Consider the following 15,324-nt stretch of genomic DNA (forward strand, 5'->3'; position numbering starts at 1 on the left):
AAGTTGGGGTGGATGGTAGTAACCTACAAGTAATAACATCACTATTCTTGTTAGCTCTGATAAAGGTTTCAGTAATTTAAACCTAAGTTCAACCACTGCTAGATATGGCTCAAAGCAAAAAGGCACAATCTTAGCAAAAAGGTTAAAGCATTTAGAAGTAGTGAAACAGCTAGTAAGTTGGAAAGACAACACAATAAAAATCAAATCCCATTTCAAATGATAAAAATAGAGAATAACCTAATGAAGAAAAGGACTCAAAGCAAACACATATCCAATAAGGGTGTCAGGATATATGAATGAAAAAATTGATAAATAAAAATAGTGTCACAAAGCATTTAGGGCCTGATATGATGTCACCTGGAGTAGCCTCCGACTGACATCTTCGCAGATTCTGGACTGCCCAACCTCCGGTCAGAACAAAACAATGCTCTGACTCCATGGGCCAGACTTCTGTGCCTATGAAAAGGATGTAATACAGCAATTCATCGCCTGACCTTTTCTTTCTCTACCAATCAAGTATGTACTGAAAATCTACCTCGAACATAACACTCAATGGCCCATGTCACACATGTTGCAGAAGAGTAGCCAGTGAGCTGCAAAGCCCAAGTGATACGAGTCATCTATCTAAGGTGGCACTAATGCAAAAATCAATTTACTGTCTGTTTTTGCTAAAATAAATAATTTCCCATCACAATCATCACTTTATCACAAAAACGAAGTGCATTTGAGTCCTTCCTTGGTGGATACTTTTTGAGAAATGTCTTCTCCAGATGTTAAGTATTTTATATCATTCAAAATGTACCCATCTTTTTTAATGGCACCAGATGCAAAGTTAACACTTAAAAGTCCCACAATGATTCCCATACCTCTTCCGTAGCAGCTCTTACATATGTGACTTCTGTTGAATATCATAAGCTGTATTTGCTCCCCTGTCAAAATTGTAATAGCAATGGTTTGGTAAAAATCATTTATAAATGGTGGCTGTATTTAATAGATTGTAATGTGTGGGCCTCATTCACAAAACCATTTTTTGTCGAAATCTGCTCCCTTTATGGAAAGTACAAAAGGATACCTGTCACCTGTAAAATGTGTGGTTAATAATTGTACACCGTGAATGGTTACAATGCCACTGTCATATACTCAAACGAATAGGGGTGAATGGGAGGATGAAGGTTTGGGTTGCCTTAAGAGTTTGTGAATACCCACAAACATATGAGTTGATTCGCATTTCCAAACTCTTCTCCAACGCTAACAATGGCCAATGATTTACTCCAGCAAAGGGCTGTAGGAATACTCCTTCCAGGAAGGAAGTGGAACATAACATCCCCAAGTTTAGAGAGGTGCAGTGGAAGTGGAGTATTCATGGGGAAAACTTATATTTAGGTAGCGAAAAAAGAAAAAGAATGTTCATTTTCCCAGTAGGCTGCATTTCCACAAAGCAGAGTTTTTCCTTATGTATAACTCTATATAGGGTATATAGAAGATGTTGTATGCCATTCCTAGTAGGCTGCCTATATAGCTGTCTCTATGGCAATACAGCTTGGCATATTTGTGATTTCTACAAAAATGGTACTGTTACATCTGTACATAAATGTACATTTAGGGGTGTAAATGTGCATTTTTCAAATTGGTGAATCCAGCCCAGTTTATGCAAGCAAAGGTATTTTTCCACCAAATTCCCCATTCACAGCTCTATGATGAACAGATGGAGCACGAACGCTCCAAGTAAAATGGCAGCTCTGTGTACAAGCTCCGTCAGCTGAAGCTATTATTCACAAGCACAGTCCTTCCAAAATGCCCACTGCAGTGAGCTGATCTTACCTCCTACTTCTTCATATCCGGCTGAGTGAACTGATATCATTTTTATCTCTGACGGGTTCCCCATAAGGTGGTGACGCTGCATCAGAGCACAGCGACTGGAGTGGAAGCAGCCAGACGAGGCTCTCTGTGCTTGGTCCTCGCAGTGCAGAAGTGATGCCAGGTGTGGTCAATCAGGATCTGCTGCACACACAAGAGAAACAAAATGGAGGATTGCACTCCCACAAAAAGGGGGAATGTCGACTGCCTCGACCCGTGGCGGTGGTGGGCCTGCTTAAGTAACACAGTTCTGGGTGTATGTGTACACTGTACTGGTGGAGGTGAGTGTTTACGTTAACTAAATTAAAATGGAGTAAACCACTCAAATAGCCCTGAAATAATACCACTGGTACTGCAACATGATTTATAAAGTCTGAGGCCCTAGTGATGTCAAGTAGCTCTACCAGTGTGGAGTGGCTTGGATGAATTTATTTATGTTGAAAGTTTTATATAGCGCGAACATGACCACCGAAGGAATCAGAGCGCTTTACAGATTATGCATCAATGAGGGTATAAGCAAACAAAACAGAATATACAGAGCGACAAAGTCGACGTCTAAGACTGTCCAATGTTCTCATGAGGGAAAAGCAAACAAGAGAATCAACACAGCGACAAAAACACATTTTAGATATGTCAGACAAAGTCAAGAACCAGGTGGTTGGGATAAAGTCAAGGCTATGGTCCCCAAATCAGATGAGGGGGCCAGGCTAAGGCAGAAATTTCTTGGTCAAGAGCCCCTTGACTTCTTTTTTGAAGGAAACAGTGGAAGGGTTCACCCTGACTTCGGGGGCAGGGTGTTCCAGATCCTCGGAGCCAAAACGGAGATGGCTCAGTCTTTTTTTTGTGGTTTTAGCAAAAGGGAACTGGAGCTTCTGGAGGCTCTAGAACCACAAGAGAGTTCCAGTTTCTGCGCGAGGTACAGCGAGGTTTTGAAGTGGAACGCTTTGTGAGCCATACATGCAATTTTTAACTGTATCCGAGCTTCATATGGGAGGCAATTCAGGTCCCGCAGGTCCGGAGAGATGTGGTGGTATTTTTTTGTGCCAGTTACGAGCCTAGCAGCAGAATTACGGGTAGCCCTAAAAGAAGCCATCCTCACCCTAGGCAGGCCGCAAAGTGTTGTGCTCCCATAATCCAGCTTTGAGAACACTAATGCTTGTACTGCCACCTTTAGGTAATGAGCAGGGGGAAAGGCTTTGAGTTTCCTAAGTAAGCTGAGTTGGAAGTTCGCTGCTATGGTGAGGGAACTGATGTGCTTCTGCATGTTCAGGCTTTTATCTAGAATGACGCCCAGAGAGGATGCCGAGTACACGAGGTGCTGTCTATAGTTGAGAGCAGTCAGCTGATTGATCCATTGTTCAATGACGAGGGATTGGTTGTGTGGGGGAGTAAGAATTCTGTTTTAAGAGCATTAAGCTTCAGGAGGTTACTTGTCAGCCAGCTTTGAGTTTCATTCAAGACTGAGTTGAGGGACTGAATGTCTTCGGGGGGGAGCTATCTTCAGGTATAGCTGGATATTGTCCGCATACATATGAGAGTGAATGCTGGATGATATTAATCCAGCTCCGCGATGGAAAGTAAAAATGTCTAAGTGCAGGACATTTAATGTAACTTGTCACTACTTCATCTGGGAGATTTTTGCTTTGATGGTGTCTCTGGGTGCATTCCTGCTTTGTTAGTCATAACGCCTGACATACCGATTCTGTAGCTAAATGGTGGCACTGGGCAGGGGCTTAAGTACCTGCCATCATATTTGAAGGAGACTTGAGACTAAGGATAAGAGCGGTTTGACTTTGGGTATTCCCCATACAACTGTTGAGCTGTCCTGGCTGGAGATTCCTGCTGCTTGTGCTTACACACATCTAATGTTAATGCGCCAGGTTGGGTCTCACTGTAGGAGACACTACACTGGTACATACCCAGCAGACCTCTCAGACTGGCATTTGGTAACTGAGCAGAGAGTGTAGCAACTCAACATGGGCAAAATAGATGCCCGACTGACTCGTCTCACTATTGGGGTTCCGAAAAAAGGCAAAGAAACAAGAGCTGGATGAGGTAGAACAAAGTGATAGCCCTGAGTGCAAGAGTTCTGACTCCATCTCAGCAACAGAAGTAAAGGCATTACTACTAGAGATAAAATCTGAATGACATGATTTTTAACATACTTGTATCAACCTGACCGAGTGCTGAATATTAGTTACTCAAGGCAGCCGAGGCCCATGCAGGTAAGGGTGGGAGGGGATTTCGACAGGCAACGACGACTGGAAATTAATTATTTATCGAATTTTCCCCCTTGCTCATCTGTCAAATTCCTCCTCAACTCGGCCCCACCATCATATTACTCTTACCTGCACTTGCCGCTCCTGACTGAAGATGACACTGAGACCCAGGCTTTAATGGTCCTGTGTATCGCCGGCTAGATGGAAAAATTCAGTTTAAGAATGAGTACTTAGAGGCACACCCCACAGGAGCAACCTCAGAATCACGGAAGGGGTAGATTCAATACAATGGGCTGAACTAAGGACTATAGCAAACAAATTATGATAGATAGATATAGCTTCAAATGTCTAATGGTGGCAGAATGAGGTCACCACTCTCTCGCACCTACAATTATCCAGAAGTCTCTCCCTGCCCCATCAGTATGAAATTATTAAACTACCATGGTTGCGACAAGATTCCCTGTTCATTGAGTAAAAGGAAAGAAATCCGATGCAAAGAAATGTCTATCTCCTTCTTCACAGACTTCACTTAAGCTGTCCAATAGGCAGGGAAAATATTTGCAACTGTAGAAAAAGAAATTACAGGAATACTGTACACAGTACGCCTTGCTATACCTGAAAAGACTGTGATTTTCCCTCCAAGGTAAAACATTATTTTTTGCAAACCCAGGACAGGTACACTTATTTCTAAACAATAGCCCAACAGAGAATCTTAAAGCTCCTGGATCAGATAACCTAACTGGGGCATTCCCCTCGGTGATGTAGAATAATTTGGCAGGAGCTTAACAACTCTGATCTAGTACTGTAAATGGCAAGTATCAAGACAATAAACTTTGTATTTTGGCGGACTGTTCTGGACACAGTGGAGCCAAGCACCTGCCTCGGCTGGGTGCCGCGACAATTTTCTATAAATTGTACAATGAAATGAAATGAAATGATTACGCACTTGTATAGCGCACGACTACCCGTAGGCATCTCGGCGCTTGTACGAATACCGCCGAGGAACCCTTCCTGGCCTTTCCCTGTGAGGAGCCCACTCCTGGGCACCCCCAAGGTGAAGTCAGGCATCCTCAGCGTTGTTGGGGCCGTTGTAGAGATTAAGCAAGCTATTGCCCAGAGGTGCAGAGTGGGACTCATGATTAGAATAGGCACCGAGGCGAGAATTATCAGGTCCGAGGAAAATGAGCCCGAGACCCGCAGAGGCGGGAATTGAACCCTGGTCCCGGCCAGACTACTGCATCAGGGTCTGCCGCTCTAACCATTGAGATACAAAAGGGGATGATGGACGGAGCGTTTGAGCAAATCAAACACCCACCCCCAGTCAACTGATCTGGGTTTAATCCATCACCATTCTTTAGCTCACTCAGCCACCCCAGTTCAGACATGGCCATATGCAAATCAGTCTGACCCTGTGCCTCATGGGAACAGTCCAGCCCGATCTGCCAAGCCATGTCTTCCCTGGACCGGAAACAAGCACCGCTTTGGCCGCCATAAGTGTGGCAGGGTATGCTCAGACGTGAGTCCCTTGCTCACTTTGCCACTGGATTCAATCAAGCCGGGCTGAAGACGGCTGTAATGCCAGAAACCGGTCCTCGGAAGCTTGTTTACGGTCCAGGGAAGGCATGGCTTGGCAGTACGGGCTGGACTGTTCCCATGAGGCACAGGGTCAGACTGATTTGCATATGGCCATGTCTGAACTGGGGTGGCAAAGTGGGCTAAAGAACGGTGATGGATTAAACCCAGATCTTTTGACTGGGTGTGAGTGTTTGATTGGTTCAGATGCTCCGTCCATCACCACCCCCTTTTGTACCGCTTTGGCCGCCATAAGTGTGGCAGGGTATGCTCAGACGTGAGTCCCTTGCTCACCTTGCCACTGGATTCAAGCAAGCCGGGCTGAAGACGGCTGTAATGCCAGAAACCGGTCCTCGGAAGCTTGTTTCCGGTCCAGGGAAGGCATGGATTGGCATTTCGGGCTGGACTGTCCCCATGAGGCACAGGGTCATACTGATTTGCATATGGCCATGTCTGAACTGGGGTGGCAGAGTGGGCTAAAGAACGGTGATGGATTAAACCCAGATCTTTTGACTGGGTGTGAGTGTTTGATTGGTTCAGATGCTCCGTCCATCACCACCCCCTTTTGTACCGCTTTGGCCGCCATAAGTGTGGCAGGGTATGCTCAGATGTGAGTCCCTTGCTCACTTTGCCACTGGATTCAAGCAAGCTGGGCTGAAGACGGCTGTAATGCCAGAAACCGGTCCTCGGAAGCCTGTTTCCGGTCCAGGGAAGGCATGGCTTGGCAGTTCGGGCTGGACTGTTCCCATGAGGCACAGGGTCAGACTGATTTGCATATGGCCATGTCTGAACTGGGGTGGCAGAGTGGGCTAAAGAACGGTGATGGATTAAACCGAGATCTTTTGACTGTGTGTGAGTGTTTGATTGGTTCAGATGCTCCGTCCATCACCACCCCCTTTTGTACCACTTTGGCCGCCATAAGTGTGGCAGGGTATGCTCAGACGTAAGTCCCTTGCTCACTTTGCCACTGTATTCAAGCAAGCTGGGCTGAAGACGGCTGTAATGCCAGAAACCGGTCCTCAGAAGCTTGTTTCCGGTCCAGGGAAGGCATGGCTTGGCAGTTCGGGCTGGACTGTTCCCATGAGGCACAGGGTCAGACTAATTTGCATATGGCCATGTCTGAACTGGGGTGGCAGATGGGCCAAAGAATGGTGATGGATTAAACTCAGATCTTTTGACTGGGTGTGAGTGTTTGATTGGTTCAGATGCTCCGTCCATCACCACCCCCTTTTGTATCGCTCTAACCATTGAGCCACACTTCTCTTACAATTACAATTACAATGTAATTTTGCATTGATATAGTGGGATCATCCCACACAAGTCATGATGTTTATGTTATGCATGGTAGGTCAGATGGATAGTATAATAGTTTCATGCTCCTCTGACCCTCCCAGACTGACTGCTAATTTGGAACTTGGTTTAATGGAACTCATATTAATTCCTGCTGATCTGTTGGTTAGTGTTAGACCTGACACCCTTGGTGTGGTATTTCCCCAGAGTTTTTACGTTCAGTCCATTATTTTTTCTTAACTTGTTTTTTTGGGCTTTAGGACTCTGAGCACTTTACCACTCTGAACCTGTGGTAAAGTTCTTGTCCTCTCTCCTTTAAATATGGTAAAACTGGTAAACCCCTTGCCAGGCCTAATAAATAATCCTTTTAAATACTGTGAATAAGTCACCCTTAATGTAGGCCCAACAATCATGTATATCAGGGTGCATGGGATTCAAAAAGTAGGATGTGTGTTTAAGTTTTACATGTACTGCCAGTGAAAAACTCCTAAAGTTGTTTTTCACTATAGCAAGTCTATCTTTCCCTTAGACTAATAATGGTTTACCTTATTACACTTAATAAGTGATAACATCAGTTTGGGAACAGATAGAGAAATGCTTTTTCCCACTCATTTGAATTGTAATTGAAAATCCTCTTTAGTGGTAAAGTCAGATTTAAAGTTACTATTTTGAAAATGCCGCTTTTAGAAATCTGGCAATTTTCTGCCTCAACCAAATATGTTTTTCTGCAAATGTCGTAGGTCACATGACTGAATAGTTCTCCTGTGGTGTGTTGTGCATTAATTCCAGACTTGGGGACAAAAGGGCCTTGAGTGTGGGGCAGAGTAATCCTCTCCTGAGCTGGATGTCCCAAGAGGTTGTACTCAGCCCTTCCTAAGCTTCAGAGGGGAGTCTTAGTGCTGTGCCACCTCCTTCCTGAAACCTACAACCCACACCTAGGTCTGCCTGCCCTTTGTTATCCTAGACAGTTTGGAGCCAAACCCAAGAAAGTGGAAAGGTTACACAAACAAGCACATCCCCCACCCACAAGCTGGCACTGGGTACAGCAATGGCACTCTCAAAACGCCTCAACAGAATACTCCTAGACTTTTGGAAGATTTAGAGGAAGGTCTGCCCTGCTGTTCAAAGAAGGAAGACTGCACTTGCTAGCCTAAAACCCAGGATCCCCAAAATGACACCAAGGTAGGTTGGCTGACCCCCTGTTTAAGCTACAGGGACACAAAAATCTTCCAGGGGCTGATGCTGCAACTGCCCAGCTGACCAGCACCAATAGGACCAGCCCGCATCCTACTACTGACATCTTCTGGTGTGAGTCTTGATCACCAAGAGGTGCCCCACGAGGTCCTGGACCCTTGGCAGGAATCAGAGTGTAATCTACTTACTTCAAAATTAAACTCCAGGTGAAAATCGAGAAGTTTGTAGCTCTTTCTGGCAGTGAGCAGGCTCCTCCATTAACTCCAATCACAGTGTCTCCTGCTGATGCAAAATTCCAACGGTGACCTGCTGTTCACCCCAAACAGTGGCCACCCTCGTCTTCCACAAATGTGAAGCTCAAGCAGCAACATGCTTCTCACACCAACATCAATATCCTCTAGACCAGTGATACTCCAAGTCCGGCCCTGAGGCCGCTTGCGGCCCTCTTGACCTTTACATGCGGCCCCCCTGGTGAAGAGCAGCATGAGCTACTGTCTAGTTGCTGAGCAATAAAATTCAGAAGCAAATGCTAAATAAAGGGGCAAGCATTTATTAACATGCAAATAAATGCCTCCTCCTTAATTTAACATTTTTAGACCTCCTTACACAATCCTCGACCCACCCAGACCCACTGCTGGCACCCTCCTGGCATCAGTGCAGCCGTCTGTCACACCACAGACCGTACTTTGTGGCCCCTAGACAAATATTTGTGAATACCCATGCTCTAGACCCACACCAACACTCAGAGAAGGTAATCTATTCATTGGTACAAACCTGGTCCCTGTATGTGGGCCACAACCAACTTTCTTAGTTAAAGCAAGGCTGCTGTGACTTGAGGAGTAAATTACATATGTACTTAAACATATGAGAAAGGCGATGCACATGAATGAGATGGCCTCCCAGCTGAGTAAAAAGAAGAAAATGCTAAAGAACTGGCTCTTGTCTTGTCGAAGTATAAATGGAGGCCTGTCAGAAAGAGGTGATCCCATATTTGATCAGGGAGGCTATTGTGATAACACTGTTAAAACCAGATAAGCCCATTCAACATTGCGAGTCATACAGACCACTGTCACTCATTAATGTAGACAGTAAAATTCCGACTGAAATACTAACCAATAGAATACTCACTCTGCTTTCCAGTTTGATTAAACTGAATCAGTGTGAGTTTATACCGGGAAGTCCACTGTGGATAATGTTTTTGCCCTCACCCTCTTTATAAACCCTGATATAAATGGGGTGGCTACTTTCTTGGATGCAGCCAAGGCTTTTGACTTGGTTGAAGGGCACTTCTTAGTGGCAGTGCTCCAAATAATTTGGGTGGGTAAGGCAATGCTAAATTGTATAATGTTGATATACACTGATCCAAAAGCTACAATTAAGATAAATGGTGTTTTGTGTGCTTTGATTAGGATTAAGACTGTTAAGCACCAGGGTTCTCCCATATACCAACTCTCTTTCTGAAATTCCCGGATAAGCCGGTGGAGAAGGATATGCTCACCCTGGTCCTGACGATACCCCACCCCAGAAAGCTGGTGACTACAATGTACAGTGTAGTAATGGGAGGTCTGATGGTAGACAGTGCATGCATTAGACCACAATGGTCACAGGACCTGGGGACGGAACTAGCAGAAGCTCAGTGGTCTTTCTGCTGTCAACAAACTAAAGAGATCTCCCCTATGGAAGGATTTACCTGATTCATTTCAAGTTATATCCCATGTGTACCATACACTGGCCAGCTTGGCCAAGAGAGTCCTGATTGATGACATCTATTACAGGCATTGCTCCACTCCGAAGGCTGATTTTATACATTCAGCATGATGCGGCCCAAAAATGACTGAATTTTGGCAGGAAGTGGGACAAGCACTAAAGACTACGACTGTGAGAAAGGTTACTCGAGATACCCTGATAGAACTACTGATGTATGCCAAATCCATCTCTAAAATTTACAGAAAGTTCATCTGCACTGCCCTGCTGTTGGGAAAACGGTGAGTGGTAATGATGTGGGGAAGGGACTGTGCCCCAATCTTCAAAGAATGGTTTATGGATATGACACTGTGTGAAACTTACTGGTATGTAAGTAGCAACACTTCTTAGCACATCCCTCCCAAAAAAGCTTTTGTCACCACTAACATAGTTCCTGGCTGTTAAAATGTACCCAGCTCATCCTCTCCCTCACTAAGGACCCCCACACCACCAGACTCAGTTTCTAGAAAGGAATGAAAGACGTTGCATCCTGTATGAGCAGCAGCTGCCTGAAGCTCAGCTTGGAGAAAACAGAAGTCCTCATCCTTGGAGCCACCCCCTCAGCATGGGACATCACTTGTGGCTTCAGCCCTCATAAACCCCCCAACCCCCATGGACCACACCCGAACCCTCGGCATCACACTCGACTCCTCAATCACCATGACCCGACAGATCAACGCAGTCGCCTCCATCTGCTTCAACACCCTCTGCATCCTTGGCAAGACTGTCAAATGGATTCCCCCGGAATCCAGAAAGACTGTCCCCCACGCACTCATAACTAGCAGACTGGACTACGGAAATGCCCTCTATGCAGGACTCAACAAATCCTTGCTCCACAAACTCCAGACCATCCAGAACACCGCGGCCAAACTCTTCCTCGGCATCCTGTGACATGAACACATCACCCAACACCTGCGAAACCTCCACTGGCTGCCCGTCAAGTAGAGAGTAACCTTCAAGCTACAAACCCATGCCCACAAATCCCTCCACAACACCGGACCCCAATAACTCAATAAAAAAGTCTCCTTCCACATACCCAAGAGAAGCCTCCGTTCCGCCAACCTCACCCTCGCCGAAACCCTGCGCATCCACAGAGCCAGAGCCGGCGGAAGAGCCTTCAATTACATTGCGCCAAAGACCTGGAACGAGTTCTCGATCGACATCAGATAATCCCCCCCCTCTCTCTGCACACCTTCAGGAAGAGCCTCAAGACCTGGTTCTTAGGCTGGACCGGAGCTACACCCCTCCCACTCCCCAGTGCTATGAGGCCCTCATGGGTGAGTATTATGCTTTACAATCCCCTGAATGATTGATTGACCTATGAGTTGCAAACATGTCATTTTATGGCAATAACCTGTCATCTATAGAGCAATTGAATAGGAAGGTTGACAATAGTCTGGTCACGCTCTCATGTATACCGTATGCCAAGCTTGTGATAATTGTAACGCTATGTATGTCATTGCTCTAATGCTGCATATTTATCTCAAAGTGATTTAAAGTTTACCAATTAGCTGTTGTTGCATTAACCTGTTGTCCGATAATAAAGAAAAACTATTGCAATGAATATCATATTACACTCTGTAAAAGTAGAAGAAAAAAACCCAATTGGAGCACTTTATAATAGGAATTCTTCGTATTACTATTACGTTTCCATATGCTATTTTTCGTGCTATTTACATTATTGCAATTGTTATGGTAAATCTATGTCAAGTTTATTGACAGTTCGAACATCTTTGTTCATCCTCAAACAGTTAAAAACAAATGTACAAACATAGATTAGATAAGCATGAATACAAGGATATATTAAACAGTTTAAAAGTCCTCTGACCAAAAAACTAATATAGACCAGTAAAACATCAATCAAAATGATAAAATACACACAAAAAAGAAAACACTGCTTACCCATATCACAATACAATTAAAATAGGCTAAATCACTCTTCACTAAAACAAGTACTTAGATAGCCCCTAAATGAGGTTGTCCTTGTTGGCCAAGTCATTTCTTTATGTCTGATGGACCATGCAGTAAAAAGAAATATAGAGAATGCAGTCCCTACCACACTGGTGGAGTCACCTTTACAGAATCTAAAAGCGCTACTGCAGTGTGACATCCCAAATGGGCTACATAAGGGCACCATCCACCTGGCTCTTGTTCTAGAACAGTTTGACCAAAAGAATATCAAATGTTCCTCAGTCTGATTGGAAAGCATATATGACTGGAACAAGGTGAATTTTGCCTATAGAGGTATCCATATTGATGTAAAGACAGCTGCTGGTAAGTACCATATTTAAACAGCTTATATAGTGAGCGAGCACAAGCTGGGTGGATAAAGTTTAAAAATATCTCAGCCTAAGGCTTGGTCTTATGTAATAAAAAGAAGCCTTGGGCGACTACCTGTGGTATTAGAATATTCAATCTATGCCATAACTCTCTCCTAAAATCTGCTTATATACCAGCCGCCACAGTATACGTTATGGAAGAAGGCACTTTTTCCCAGAGGTTAGCTTAACCCTGATCGTATAATGATTTTTTAACGCACGCTAATCGCCTGATCATGTTAGAGCAGTTTAGGTCACGGATGTCAATAAGACCCTCCCTATAAAATAGTAATTCCTTGACTGCCCATATGCAAACCCGATAAAGTAGTGGCCTTAATGAAGCCATTTTACAGACATGTTTGAGGTTGAGGTACAATCTAAGTAGAACCAGGGGTGTGCCTCTCCCCATGCCTTGTTCTCACTGGTCCCCGAGAATCCGTGGGCAATAGTTCCACAACGCTGCACCCCTTGATCGAGGCTTACAAATTTACATTGGTGAGAGAGTTGGCTACCAGGTAGCCTTTCTGGTAAATCTAAGAATGGACACCGCTCTATTGAGTAGCCAAAGAGGACTTTTTTAAATGTGTGGTCCTCATGATCCAGAGTCAGCCTACCTAATCCCCAAGTATTCAAATTCCTTGGCCATTTTTAACAATTCCTATACCAGCCAAATAGTTTCCCTCTCCCTCTTCCTCTTGGAATAAGTCATCCATTTGGTTTTGGATCTGTTAATTTCAAGGACACGTAGCATGTAAAACATATTAAATACAGCAACAAGAGTTTGCCAAAAAGTGTAATCCGCAAAAGGAGGGTGGAAATATCCTGGCCTGTTACTGTGCAAGAATCATTAAGACAGTCAGACATTTAACAAAATTGCTAATGTACAGAAGGGTGATGGTCTGAACCAAGATTCAGCCCTGGTGGACACTCTTATCAATGTCAATTTACTGGATTAATTCACCATTCACGCCAAAGCGAACTCTGGCAAAGCACCAATCATGCAAGCGCACAATAATGGTAAGCAAATTATGTGGTATCCCCAGCTCTCTAAGCTCCTCCCAAAGTTTTCCCTTGGAAACAAATCAAAAGTGTCTCATAAATTGATGAACACAACAAAAATTTCTCCTCCACCAATGTCCAGAGTCTTCCACTTGGTCATCAAGAAGTGAAAGACCTGGTCAATGGAGCTGAATTTGGACCTAAATCATGCCTGGGGGTGGGAAGAAGGCAATTATCAATTCATTTGAATAATCTCTCCAGGACCTGTTTACAATTAACCTTCTGAAGATTGTCAAGGAAGCTGATTGGATGGTAATTTGACAAGATAATCAGATGTTCAAATACTATCTATTTAGGTTTTTCTGCCTTAGTGATAAGAACTCCCTAGAGGTTGGGTAAATCTCTCCATTTTCAGCTGGGGGAAACACCTGTTTGACCTGGCACCCTTAAGCTGGTCTTCTCCTGGACTTTTTGCCTTTTGCCTCCACTTTTTAATGATTATTTTTGATGGCCTTGGGACTCTGAGCACTTTACCACTGCTAACCAATGCTAAAGTGCATGTGCTTCCCCCTAAACATAATCACATTGGTGTATACCTGATTGGCATATTTGATGTACTAGTAAATACCTATAAAGTGGTACACCATATGCCCAGGGCCTGTACTTCAAATGTTACTAGTGGGCCTGCAGCACTAATTGTGCCACCTAAAGATGCATCCTTTCAAACTTGTCTGAGGCCTGTCACTGAGTGCCTGTGTGTACAGTTGTTTGCCACTTCGACTTGGCATTAAAAACTACTTAACAAGCCTTAAACATCACTTTTATTACATATACATCACACCTAAGGTAGGCCCTAAGTAATTCTAAGGGCAGGGGGCTATGCAAGTAAAAGGTTAGTACATATACCTTTCTGTTGTGCATGTCCTGGTAGTGACAAACAGTCTATTTCGTTTTTCCCTACTGTGAGGCCTACTCCTCTCGTAGGCTAGCTTTGGGAATTCCTTATTACGCTGCAATTCCTGATCAGAGAAGAGTAGCTTTTTCATATGTTTCATGTGTTTGGAATAGTAATGATAAATCCTCCTTACTTGTGAAGTTGGATTTAACATTACTAGTTTGGAAATGCCACTTTTACAAAGTCGACATTTCTCTGCACTTACTGCTCTTTGTGCCTGGCAACCTGTCTTCAATACACATCCGGGTTTGGTGATTGCTACACATTGTGTATCCCTCTAGACAACCACAACCACAGTAAGGTGAGGCTCATCTGCATTCTGAGCAACAAGCTGCATTCATCTGCAGTCTGATGGGTCTTCCTGGGCAGAGAGGAATGGGAGGGCCTAACACTTACACTTCAATAGGTAATGTCCTGTCAACAAACAAAGCACTGATTAATCCCCCATAGATAGCCTGGCAGACAGGACTGGGTTGAACGGGAACCTTGTACACTTAATAAAGCTGCTTTGATGTCACCCCCTACATTAAAGGCCCTTTTGGGTATAAGTTCTGGGTTTCTCACACCAAACGTAAGAAACTTTGTCATCTTGAACTGAACCTCTGTCAGTAATCCTTGTTATGCAGCTTAAAAGACTCAACTGGACTGCTTTTCTGGAAGGACTCCTTTTCTGCTTGTTGCCCTGCTGCTCCTTGAATCTGATGAAAGAGAGCTGGACTCCTTCCCCTAAAACGATCTCTAAGGGCTTGCTAGATTGCTTCCTGTCTGCTTCATTTCTGCTGGTGCTCCTGGGCTCTGCCTTCTGTGTGTCCTACCCTTGTATGAGGTACTGTCTCCAAGTTCCGGGCCTCAGAAGTGGGTTTTGCCACTGTATTGCTACAAAACCAGCACATTGTCACCTTTGCGACGATCGAAACCAATGCATCAACCTTCGACAACAGCGGTTCTACAGCCTGCGTGGCACAATGATGACCCTCTGCATGGCTGGACAACAATGCATTGTCTTCACCTCAGCAAAGCTTGATGATGACGCAGCGACTTAACTACAGGCAAAAGATTGACTCGTTGTGCCCTCAGCATTTTGCTCCAACGGGCCCTGTATGGGTCCAGTAGCTGGCCTGCCCGCCATCTCAGTCGGCCTGATTTTGGGATTTGCACCAGTCCCTTGCTACTTCCG

The sequence above is a fragment of the Lissotriton helveticus genome, chromosome 10, assembly GCF_964261635.1.
Source record: "Lissotriton helveticus chromosome 10, aLisHel1.1, whole genome shotgun sequence".
NCBI classification, from domain to species: domain Eukaryota; kingdom Metazoa; phylum Chordata; class Amphibia; order Caudata; family Salamandridae; genus Lissotriton; species Lissotriton helveticus.